This window comes from Grus americana, chromosome 1 (assembly GCF_028858705.1).
Source record: "Grus americana isolate bGruAme1 chromosome 1, bGruAme1.mat, whole genome shotgun sequence".
Classification (NCBI taxonomy): domain Eukaryota; kingdom Metazoa; phylum Chordata; class Aves; order Gruiformes; family Gruidae; genus Grus; species Grus americana.
Genome location: NC_072852.1, coordinates 83,563,476 through 83,576,954, shown reverse-complemented (window position 1 = coordinate 83,576,954; position 13,479 = coordinate 83,563,476).

Here is a 13,479-nt window from a genome sequence, read left to right as displayed (position 1 = left end):
CAGGACTGAGAGCAGATATTTAGATGTTCTATATGCAGTGCAGTGTTCTGATGGCTTTGAGCTGTGAAAGAAGCCATTTCTTGAATCAAGGAATGAGCAGCTAGTTCTGGGAGTAGGCCAAATCACATTAACTAGGATGAGTTGAGATTGGTGAGGAAACTGGTTTTAAACTGGGGCTGAGAGGGGATAAAATGAGTGACAAAACACTTTGTGTTTTCACCTCCAAGCTTCCTACTACTGTTGCCTTTATTGGATGTGAAATTGGAGGGAAGGAACTGGGACAAGTTGGTCAAATGGGTATCAAAGGTGGAAGTCTAACAGTGGAGGGGAAATCTGAACTGGAGACTGGGGCAGAATAGGTGGTGAAAAAGGAGAGTAGGAAAGAGAATAGACAGATTGAAAAGAATAAAAAGGTTAGGGTTAGGGAAAGCACAGAAGTCTCTTGTTTGAATCACATTGATTTCTGGAGCCAAAGATCAGAATCTCATTATTTCTGTGTTGTTGCTGAAGAATTTCACAGTAGTTTGGCAAAGTGTTTCTTGAATTTCAACAGCTTCCACTTCTTGCTCTCCCACATAAAATCTACTGCTGCTAATGTTTACTTCGTTAGGAAGAGGTAGGCTCTTGTGATAATATGAATTTTTTGATCCCACTTACTATGTATTCAATTTGGGTCTCACGGATTGTTCATTTTTCTTTTGATAACATAACTTCAGGGTGAGTTTTTTTTAATAAATCTGCCAATTCAAACATTCAAAAGCTAGGACAAACCGAAAGTGAAGTGTGTAGTGGTAATAATTTGATCCTTAAGTTTTATTATTTTTCTGACTGCAAGCTTTTTTCCATAAGACTCTAATTGTAAATAAGCAGCCTCGTTAGTGTTTGTTTAATATGTGTGGCCCTAATCTTGATTTATTGCATTTTATTCACATCCTGCTATGAAAATGGTAGGATTGCTGAACTGTTTTGCAAGTGCCACATAGAGTAGAGAGATACACAGTTATCATGATAGTCCTGCATGGATAACAAGCAGTTTCCATTTTCACATGGCAAACTGAGCCAGAAAAAGCTGTCAAAGCTAATGCTGTAGTGTTAGGTGCCAATGCTGAAAATGCTTACCATAATGTGATGATTTTTTTTCTTCTATTCAAAGCACAGATTTTCCTGTGGCTTCAGTTCCACCACAGACCACTCCCACAGAATCTTAATTCAGACAGCCATTAGATGGAGAACGTGCAGGTGATGAATATCCATGAAAAGTTTGCTTTAAGCAGCCTGCTCCACATCAGATGGGAATACTGGGTGAAATGGAGCGTCACATTAGTGCTGCTGCTGCAAGCTTTGTTTTCCACAATACTTTACCTTACATAGCACTTCTGTTTCCTACCTCGTGGAAATTACAGTGTGTTTTCTCATTATTTATTCTTCCAAAACAATTTCTGTAGAGGTCTTCAATGTTTAAAAAAAAAAAAAGTCACTTACTATAATACAGTCCAGAAGACAAAATTACTAAAATTTAATTTTATCTGTGATTTTTATCCCTACTCATTTATCAATGAGAGGATCTTCCTTCTTATTCTGTTCCTAGTTTCTCAGCTTGCAATAGTTTTTCAGTAATTTGCAAAGTACTGGAGGTCCTTTAAACACGTGCAGTCAAAGCTCGGGTTTAAAGCGTTGTGGAGGGGGAAAGAGGGGGCTGTTGTTTTCCACCCTCCCCACAAGAGGTCACTGGTAGAGCAGAAAGTGGCGGTAGTCTTTAAGCGCGCTGGGTGCTTCCTCTTCTTGCAGCCTGTTTCTTGCTCAGACTTTGCCATTTCTATCTCCGTTCCTTGCCAGCACGCAACCAGAAGGCTGTTCAGAGAGGGATTTTCAGGTCAGGCCCAAAACTGTACATCGACAAATTTAGGTACAGTGGCATAATAATATATGGCGGAAGGGGGACCTGTGTTGGTCCTTTCCCAGCACATAGTGTAATAATCTAACCTATAGCCCACCTTCAGCCTCCTCTAGAGGGTCTTGTGAAAAAGTAGACTCTTGGCAGCATCTGTTCATGGCCCAGATGAATTATTTGCATGGTTGTGTGAGTGTGTATGTGTGCACTTAAGAGACAGGTGGTTAAGGACCAGTAAGGGCTGAAGAGTTGCTGAAGGTAATCATGCTGGCAGCCTGTATGCATTATGTGTATATATCCGCGTGTGTGCATGTGTATAGAAATGTATGTATACATGCCCCACCCAACCTTGGACAGTCTGATGGAAAAGATATGGGACTAATAAGAAAAAAGGAAACAGTGCATAGGTGTCACTAAAACTTCACTTCTCAGTTTTGGCACTCAGCTATCCTGAAAGGAAAAAGTGACACTTCCGCTCAGTGTCAGTAACTTGGTTCATATGCTGCCTTGGGGCACCAGTATATCTTGGTTGATGTGAAGAGAAATTGTAAGGAGTAGGAGAATATTGTGAAGGGTTATTCTGATTGTAACAGTCTTGTGCATATCAATTAGAGCACCTCTGTATTTTGAGTTCATGGGGGAAATACTGCTAGTCTTCATCCTTTATTGGGACAGTAACTGCTAGTGTAATTTTTCAGTATGAAAAGAAGTAGGTATGGAGGAAGGAGAAGGAGATGGCAAAAGCGGAAAGCTTAACTCACTTTGCTTTTCGAGATCGCCGTGCAAGTAGGACTGGAGGATGCTTGCGTTTTAGGAACAGCTTGTGTGGGTGGGAATAGTATCTGCATGTAAGGGGGGAGAGAAGGATTTGGACCTTACGTTTCTTCCAAGATTGTATGTATCCTAAGCAGTTAGGACTCTGGTTTGGACTTAGTGTTAATTATGTGCATATTTATGTTGAAAACATGATAACTCTTAAATTACACTGTTCATAGTGTATCCCTCTATCTTGAAACAGGTGACTTGCATAGAATTAAGCCTTCCCGTCTGTCTGCTGCTTTATTCTTACCTCTTAATTTTTCTTTCTTGTCTTACTTGGAAAGCTTTAAAACTTTCTCAGTTGTTTAGAGGGCAGATGGTTAATGACTGAGAAGAGCATTCACACTGGCAGTATTTTTTCTGTAGTTATCTCTCTCTCCCTACTGTTTTCTCTTTCCTTTCCACCTGCCCTAAGTGACACGCATTATGTGAAATGAAGAGATCAGAGGACTGCTATATTTAAAGTAATTCAAAGTGTTGTAAGAACTCAACGAGTAATTCACAATAGTGTTACTGCAGCCTCTTTGAGGTATGGAGGCAGAAGGTGAGGGACACTGACAAAATGGCAAAGGAAGGCTGGTGGCAGAGCTGAGAATAGAGTGACAGTGTGCTGCTATGGCTTCTTTCTGTCCTTTTAATGACTAGTTATAGCCTGGGACTCACTCACACTAAACACCATTCTTTCTTGAAAAACCTTACAAAGGTGGTAGCATCAAATTTTTTGTAATAAACAAATGAGAACTTTCGGAGAAAATTCACAGCAATCCAGAACTACCTTCTTTCAGAATATGTACTTTTGCTTTCCTTTGTGCTTTCTTAGGCCTGTTTTGACATACATTTCTATTTTGGCTTGCATATAAATCAGCAACAATAAATTACAGCTGTTCTACTTCCAAGATTTTGGAGAGTAGTTTAGTGCCCAAAACTTGTTTGATTGTAGTTTGGTGGTTGGGTTTTGTGGGGCTTTTTTTGTTTTGTTGTTGGTTTTGGGGTTTTTTTGGGGGCTGTGAGGAGGTGGTTAAAAACTAGAAAATGGCAGTTGCCTTTCTCATTGTCACTGGGGAATCTCATCCAGATCCCAGGGATTTTGTTCTAATTTGAACAGGGCATAGAGTGCCCAGTTTGAGAAACCTGTATAGCAATGCATGTGCATTGGTTTACCCTCTGTATTGCCACAGTCTTGATGAGAATTAAATTGGCCAGTAGTTAGAGCTACTGCTTAGCAAATGCTTTTCTAGGTTTCACACCTCTTCTGTAACTTTATTGGCCAATGTTTATCCTCTGGGCTGATAAAAGCCATTAAAAAAGGCATTAATACTTTCATTCAAAGTTTTTGTGTGTATATATAATAAGATTTTGTAATACTGTGGCTTTCCTGGTGCATTGCAGGAAGGTATGACTCAACAAGGAACAAAGAAGGAGATTGCTTCTGCAGAAGAGTTAGAAAAATAGGAAAGTAATTTTTTGGGATAGGGTTTATCATGGCCGTATTTCTACTCTGTTGTTCATCTTCCTATGCCGCTGCTTTTTCCTCTACATGGAGGGGAAAAATAAATCCCCATGAGGAATCACAGAATGGTTTGGGTTGGAAGTGACCTCAAAGATCATCTAGTTCCAGCCCCCTTGCCGTGGGCAGGGACACCCTCCACTAGACCAGGTTGCCCAAAGCCCCATCCAACCTGACCTTGAACACTTCCAGGGATGGGGCTACCACAACTTCTCTGGGCAACCTGTTCCAGTGCCTCACCACCGTCACAGTGAAGAATTTCTTCCTTATATCTCATCTAAATCGACCCTCCTTCAGTTTAAAACCCTTACCCCTTGTCCTGTCGCTACACTCCCTGATAAAGAGTCCCTCCCTGTCTTTCTTACAAGCCCTCTTTAGGTACTGGAAGGCTGCAATAAGATCTCCCCGGAGCCTTCTGTTCTCCAGGCTGAACAACCCCAACTCTCTCAGCCTGTCTTCATAGGAGAGGTGCTCCAGCCCTCTGATCATCTTCGTGGCCGTCCTCTGGACTTGCTCCAACAGGCACATGTCCTTCTTGTGCTGGGGACCCCAGAGCTGGATGCAGTACTCCAGCTGGGGCCTCATGAAAGTAAAGGGTCACACTTTTTATGCAGCCCAGGATACGGTAGGGTTCGTTAAATGATAGGGCTTTTTATGCAGCCCAGGATACAAAATAGGGAAGTTAACAAAATCATGGGTACCCAAGTATTTCTATTCCAGTTGAAAAGTTTTCTTCCATAAAAATAGTTAAATAAAATTTTTGAATCAGCTCTGGTGAAACCTGTATGGTTGTGAATAAGCTGGAAACCACATTGTTCAGTTTTAGCTATGGTGACCAACTCCATTAATTTTCAGTTTGTGTTACTTTAAAACTTGGGTGGATAAATACAGATAATTATGAAAAGAAAGATGAAAGAACCTCAATGAATGCAGAACACTTGAGGAATACATATGTCAATATCCTCAAATTTAATTACGAAATGAGCAATCTTGGCAGTGTTCCATCTCTTTGTCTCCAGAACATCCATATGTGTTCCTTCAAACTGGAAAAGTGATTCGGATTGATGTGGGTTAAATGCTAATGTGGATTTAAATGCAGCTGCAGAACCTTAAAGACTACAAAACAAACACAGTGATGGCAACAGTGTGCACATCCATAATGTGGTGATTTAAAGAGAAGGAACCCCCGGCAGAATTTTGTCTTAATGCAATTCTTCCCTATGGTTTGCAAGATTCAGGTAGTGCATTAAGGACGCTTATAGATGTTTCTAAATTGGAAAGGTTGGCAAAGACCTGTGAGAATAAAGGCAAGTGAATGGACATTGAAGATGTTATACATGTGGACAAAAACCAATAAAAGTATGTCAGGAAAAAATACAGCCCAGTGCATTTTTGGGAGGAAAATCATCAGACATCAAGTGAGAGGGAGTTTTTTGGAAAGAAATATGGTGAATAGCTCCATGGTGCACACAGGATGGCTTCACAGAGTGAAAGTCGGAAGTGTGTCTTGGGATAGTGACAAAGGGCGTAACTCTGTTTATGGCTATGACTGTTTATACCAGTTCATGATCTTTCCTCCAGAGTTACCATTCCTGAAACCTATGGGTTCAGATTAGTTCAGAACCAATAGGAATGTAAAGAGTGATTCACAACATCCCTTCTTGGCTAGTGCAGGATTTTTCCTTGGTGTGGACCATCTCTTTCTACTCCAGTTCCAATGCACTGTCCTTCCTTATGCTGGAAGGTAACCGGTGTCCCTATGAGCCTGCTCTGGGCAGTGCCCAGTTTCAACCACAGAGGGTAAGAATTCCTGAGTTTGGCAAAAATGCCACCAACTTGAGCTTGTATGGGTCTTTTGCTCAGTATTGGGTTTGCATGGCAAGGTTTTGGTAGCAGGGGTGCTACAGAGGTGGCTTCTGCAAGAAGCTGCTAGAAGCTTCCCCCATGTCCAATAGAGCCAATGCCAGCTGCCCTCGGGACGGACACGCTGCTGGCCAAGGCCAAGCCCATCAGAGGTGGTGGTAGCACCTCTGGAATAACAGAGTTAAGAAGGGGAAAAAGTTGTAGCACAACAGCAATTGCAGCTGGAGAGAGGAGTGAGAAGATGTAAGAAGCTCTGCAGACACCCAGGTCAGCGCAGAAGGAGGGGGAGGAGGTGCTGCAGGCGCCAGAGCAGAGATTCCCCTGCAGCCTGTGGTGAAAACCATGGTGAGGCAGGCTGTCCCCCTGCAGCCCATGGAGGATGATGGTGGAGCAGATATCCACCCCACCCCAGAGCAGGTGGAGGCACCTGAAGGAGGCTGTGACACCATGGGAAGCCTGTGCTGGAGCAGGCTCCTGGCAGGACCTGTGGCCCCATGGAGAGAGCAGCCCATGCCGGAGCAGGTTTGCTGGCAGGACTTGTGACCCTGTGGGGGACCCACGCTGGAGCAGTCTGCTCCTGAAGGACTGCACCCCGTGGGAGAGACTGACGTTGGAGAAGTTCATGAAGGACTGTAGCCCATGGGAAGGACTCACATTACAGAAGTTGGTGGAGGACTGTCTCCCATGAGAGGGCCCCCATGCTGGAGCAGGGGAAGAGTGTGAGGAGTCCTCCCCCTTGAGGAGGAAGGAGCAGCAGAGACAACGTGTGATGAACTGACCACAACCCCCATTCCCCATCCCCCTGTGTTGCTGGGAGGGAGAGAAATGGGGAGTGAAGTTGAGCCTGGGAAGAAGGGAGGGGTGGGGGGAGATGTTTTAAGATTTGGCTTTATTTCTTATTATCTTACTCTGATTTGACTGGTAATAAACTAATTTCCCCAAGTTAAGTCTGTTCTGCCTGTGACGGTAATTGGTGAGTGATCTCTCCCTGTCCTTATCTCAACCCAGGAGCCTTTCATTGCATTTTCTCTCCCCTGCCCCGGTGAGGAGGGCAGTGACAGAGCAGCTTTGGTGGGCACCTGGCATCCAACGAGGGTCAATCCACCACAGTTTCCTTGTCAGCTGTGGAGATTGCTGAGTGTGCTTACCAGCAGCCCCCAGAAATTCTGCATTTTAGAAATCATTTCTCCTCCCTCCTTTCTTCATTGTATCACAGTGGTATCCGTGCTGTGATATAAGAACAGTGAAGGATCATTCTTTGATCCTGAGAGTGAGTGGAATGGTACAGCTCTTGTAGGCATGCTTGTCTCCTCTCTCCTGTCCAACCCAGTACACCCAAACCATGCAGAAAACATTCCTATTAGAAAAGAAGTATTTTGTTGATACTTTCAACCAAATATTGAGTATTTAAAAAATAAATATTTTAATATACAGTGCATTTAAATACTATTGTACTGCACTTGCACCATTAATCAAGGTATTCCTATGCATTTACAGTGCATAGTATGGTACTTGTCATGGTTTAACCGTGGCATGTGCAGTACAAGGTGCTCTTTGCTCTCTGCAATTTTTTTTTTTTTTAATTTGGCTATAAAATGAGCTGTGCAATAATATCAGCATAATATTTCTGCCATGGTCTGAGCAGAGTTTACAGCCAACAGGCTTACTTTGCTGTGTGTGGTGACATGCAAATCCTGAGCTGCCCTACCTTTTCTTCCTCGTATTTCACGCTGTAGTTAATTTGATGGCAGTTGTTCATTTCCTGTTAGAATTTTTACTGGACTTCACAATAAAATCTGCTATGTTCTTGCTAGCTGAGTTTTTTCTTCCCCCAGGTGATTCTCATTCTGTCATTTTTTTTCCAGCCCTGTTTCTGTCCAGAGATCCTTTATTTTTCTTTTTCCTGGATTTCCCTAAAATTTCAACAAAAGCATAATCTTTATGCTTCTTGAAAATATTTTTGTCTTCTCTTTGTAAGTGTGCATGAAAAAAGTGAAATTGGATTATTATTTTTTAAACAACTAATCTAATGTGATGCTGGGATTCATCTTATTATTTCTGCTTCCCTGCTCTCTCCTTGCCACCCCCATGAAAAAAAAAATTCTGAAAGTCTAAAAGAAGCAGAAGTATCTTAGCACAGGTAAGCACACTTTCTTTTATGCATCAGGAAAAAAAAATCAGATTAATTACCATTATTCCTTTCCATTTGAAGGTCAGCTTTTTAACAGGTATGAATCAAACAACCTGTGGCATGCCTAATTTATGTATCCTTGGAGCTGTAAAAAACTGAACCAAAACAAACAATTCCCTTGCTTTTTTTTTTGCCTTTTTTTTTTTTTTTTGTGATTCCTTCGTATTATTGATGAAACATAGGGCATCAAATTTTCTGGCTTGGCCAGCATCATTAACCAGAAGAAGGTGAGGTGTTTTGCATGCAGAGTTAGTTCTATGTTATCATGAAAGGCCAGTTGAAGGATTGTCCTTAGGCCTTGGAGGTGCGAGTGAAAGGACACAACTGTTGGTGGCACACCTAGCTGCCGTCTTCTGCGTGCTGACCAGAACACGTTCACCGAGCTTGAGTTACTCCCGTGGGGAAACGTCTCTGGTACGTCTTAATCTGCAAATTGTGGCAGGTATTCTGTGGGAAAGTCCTAGATGGTGCAGACAGGAATACTTGAGCAATTACAGCGTTGGCAATAATTGGGAAATTAATGACCCTGTGCCTTGACAAAGTTTTATTTACTGCAGTGGTTGTACCCCATGATTTTTCTCTACCATGGACTTATTGGTCTTGGCCAACAGCAAACTTTGACAACAGCAACTTGTTGATTTTGGCAGTAAAGGGTGCATGTTCTTTGCTTTAAAACTATTGAGTTTGCTTGTTTCTTGAACCTGGTTATTGCAAAATGGCTCTGCTTGGAGGAGATTCCCCTCAGCTGGTCCCTGGTCACAGCATTGTGTGCTATCAAATTGAGAACCCAAACCTGTCAAGAGCAGAAACCCAGTGCTTTAATTGGCTCGATTTGTCCAACTGTCTGCAGCTGAGGAGCCTTTCAAGAGTGGTGCTCTGGTTTTGGCTTGGATAGAATTAATGTTCTTCATAGTAGCTACTATGGGGCCATGTTTTGGAATTTGTGCTGAAAACAGCGTTGATAACACAGGGATGTTTTCGTTCCTGCTGAGCAGTGCTCACACAGAGCCAAGGCCTTTGCTGCTCCTCACACCACACCACCAGTGAGTAGGCTGGGGGTGCACAAGGAGTTGGCAGGGCCAAGTGAGGCTGAGGGCCCTGGCTTCACACGATACAGGTGAGGGCTGCTGCTGCTCAGTGCCACAGAGGAGCATTGGGACAGCTGACCCCAGCTGACCAAGGGCATACCCATACCCATGCCATACGATGTCATGCTCAGCGTATAGAGCTGGGGGAAGAAGAAGGAAGGGGGGGATGTTTGGAGTGAGTGATGGTGTTTGTCTTCCCAACCGACCATTATGCGTGATGGAGCCCTGATTTCCTGGAGATGCTGAACAACGGGAAGTGGTGAATGAATTCCTTGTTTTGCTTTGCCTGAACGCGTGGCTTTTGCTTTACCTACTAAACTGTCTTTATCTCAACCCACAAGTTTTCTCACTTTTATCCTTCTGATTCTCTTCCCTATCCCGACTCTGAGGGAGCGAGTGAGCGGCTGCGTGGGGCTTAGCTGACAGCAGGGGTTAAACCACAACACGTGGTCAGGTGTGGCTGTCAGGAAGCTTGAGAGCAGTGGGGTTTGTGAATTTTGACCTTGTTTTCAGGTATCTGTTGTAGGTTGGGCTGTTGGGAAGTGGGCACAATAGAACCATCTGAATAAGGGCTGAAGAACTCACCTCTCCATTTCTTTTGGACCCTTTGATGTCACACTTTTTCGATGTTGTTTGAATGTCATCACTTCATGGCAGTGGTAGGAGGGCTAAAGCAGCCAGAACGCTGCTGGCTGGCATTGCTTTGACTGTCGTGTTGTCCATATCTCCTCACAAAGAAATGCAGCCGAATAGCAAGGAGATCCATAGATCCATCTATCCTGCCCTTTATTGCTTGAGGAAGGATCTCAGTCTTTTCTTTTCAATGAGCAATTAACATAGTAGAGGGACCTTGGTACACACGACTGATTTGTTTTCAGTAGTCATGGTTCTTCACTTCTCATATGAATCAGGCCAAAATTCAATGTTTTTTATGGTGGGGGAAAAAAAGTAAAGTATTATACACTAGTGATGTGAATTTGAAGTAATGTTTACAGTAATATGTACCTGGCATAACTGTTAGGTTTTCTGTAGCAGAGGCTGCAGGGCTGCCCTGTGGTGGAAGAGGCCATGAACCAATATACATAAGAAAGAGCATCAGCCCTTAAGGCACGAGACACCCACAGGGGACTGCTGAGGAGGAGGAGGCAGCATGGGGCTGCAGACGCACTCTTGGAAGGAGACACTTCTGAAGGGACTGTGGCCCATGGGGGACATGTGCCGGGGCAAGGACAGCCCTGAGGGTCTGTGGTCAACAGAGGACCCACACTGGGACAGCAGTGCTGGGAAGCGTGAAGAAGCTTGGTGTTTTTATGGAAAGGAAAGCTCCCTACGCCAGTTGTTGTTGTGAGTGCTACTTCAAATTCACATATGTGTACTAGGTGTAACTGGTAGGGTTTTGGTAGTGGGGAGCTGCAGGAATGGCCTGCGTGGAAGAGGGCTGTGAAGTGCCCTCTACTAGGCACGGTTGCTTTCAGCCAGCTCAAAAACTGATGGAAAATCCATTTTAATCTATTTTCACATTTTTGCTTAATTAGATTCTCAGTTCCCCAGCTGCTGATGACCAGGAAACATAGAATTGGCTTGCAGTTTATTCAACTGTCTGTGTGTGTACATGTGCTTTGTTGTACGACAGGCTTTCTGACTTTTATCCAACAGCCCTGCACTTCCTACAGCATTACCACAGGTGCTTGCTCAGTTCATGTGACTCATTACACAAGCCAGTGAGAGCTGTGTGCATTCTCTGACATTGATAACTTGTACAGATACATATAAGCATGCAAATGAAAATGCCTGTCAGCTGTATCTTATCATCATCAGTTTTATGACTCATTAGACTTTCTTAATTACTGAATCTGAGCAGTCTTAGCTCTCAGTCAAGTAGAGGCAATTTGAAAGTGCATTTGGAAACCAGACTTAGTGCAGACTCAGAACCACAGACAAACTCCAACCAGCAGCAGAACACTGAGTTTCTTTACGCTTACAATGGCACCCTGGAAGAGACCACATAAAGTTGCACTGTTAATCATGAACGGAGGTTTTGTGTGTTATCTGGTGCACTTAATGCAAGATCAAAGAAAGGGAAAACTTGATTCCTTGGAAGTTAATCCTCGATCTCCGAACCAAGAAAATAACATCCTTCAGAGACTTGACCATTTGGACAGGAACATTCATAACCTCTGTAAGTAAAATGCCATGCTGCTTAACTTTTTAAGGATTAGGTATCTAGATTTCCTGAAGGACAGAACAATAGACAGCAGCAATGTCTGTTTGGGTTTCCCTGGACACTTCTGATTATTTTTTTTAAATTACAATTAATTACAATCTTGAAAAAGATGTGATAGCTTCTCTACTTACACATAAAACAATAAAGTCTTTCACAGTCATCATCGTGGTTTTTTTGCATATTAGACAGCTCCTGACCCTGAACTCTTTTAGAAGTGTTAAGTAATTTTAAGGTGATTGTACCAGCATACTCATCTCAGGCAGCTATTATTCCTGTCATTATTTTGTTTGCCATTAAAAAGCTATTTTTGAGAGAAACTGGAAATGCCCCATTTCCTCAGCCTCTTCTGTGTGGGTGAGCAACAAGGGGAACTGTGACTCAGTCTTTTTCCTTCATGTACCTTGAGCCTAAAGGCAACGGAGTTGCTGTGAGGAAAAGACGTTGATGAACTCTTCATCACCTGCGTGACTGGACTGTGTTCTCAAGCAGCATTAGCTGAAATCTATTGGCAGGGCTATTTCTATCTCATCCCACAACAGTGAAAGGCAAACAGCATCCCAGCAGATATGCTTGTATGTGAGCAATATTAATTCAGAAAGGGCCTTTCCTTTCTCACAGCATGGTTTGTGAATTTTGACCTTGTTTTCAGGTATCTGTTGTAGGTTTGGTTGTTGGGAAGTGGGCACAATAAAGCCATCTGAATAAGGGCTGAAGAATCCACCTCTTTGTTTCCTTTGGACCCCTTGATTTCACACTTTTTCGATGTTGTTTGAATGTCATCACTTCATGGCAGTGGTAGGAGGGCTAAAGCAGCCAGAACGCTGCTGGCTGGCATTGCTTTGACTGTCGTGTTGTCCACTTCTCCTCACATTAGATCTAGATGTGTGTTAGGTAGAACAGAAGAAGAAACTTGGAATGTCTCAATCATCCAAGCCTGAAACTAGTTGTTTGAAATGCCACTTGGGGCACCCTTGAACTTGATAAGGAGTTTTCCCTGTACAGCTTGGTCATATTTAATATCCCCTATCCCATCTTGTCACTATTATTACTCACAGTGTCTTCACTGGCACCTATTCTCATGGACATCAATATTTGGGCGTAGTTTTTGTCAATTATTTTAGAGCCATTTGAAAGAAAGTTGAAGTCTTCATTTCAACACTTAGTCACGGAATCACATAATAGTTGAGGTTGGAAGGCACCTCTGGAAATGGTCTGTTCTAATTCCCCTGCTCAAAACATTATCAGATAGAGCTGGTTGCCCAGAACATTGTCCAGTTGGGGTTTCAATATCTCTAAGGATGGAGACTTCACAACCTATCTGGACTACCTGTTCCAGTTTTTGGTCACTCCAGCAGTTAAAAAAACCCAACAAAACAACAAAATAAGTCTTATATTTAAATGGAATTCCCTGTACTTCAGTTTGTGCCCACTGCGTCTCGTCCTTTCACTGGACACCAGGAGAAAACTCTTCCTCTGTCTTTGTTGGTCCCTCTCATAATACATTTATATGCATCGATAAATCCCCCCATCTGCCCTCAAGCCTTCTTAGGCTCTCTCAGCCTCTCCTTCTGTAACAGATGCTCCAGTTTCATAATCATCTTAGTGGCTCTTTGTAGGATATGCTCCAGTATGTCCATGTCTGTCTTGTACTGTGGAGCCCAGAACTGTAGACAGTACTCCAGGTGTGGCCTCACCCTCCCTCAACCTGCTGGCAATGCCCTTCCTAATGCAGCCCAGGGTACCGTTGGCCGCCTTTGCCACAGGGCACACAGTTGGTTCATGTTCAACTTGGTGTCCACCAGGACCCTCAGGTCCTTTTCTGCAAAGCTGCTTTTCAGGTGGTGCCAGTCCATGGGGTTGTTCCTCCAGAGGTGCAGGACGTTGTACCTGCCTTTA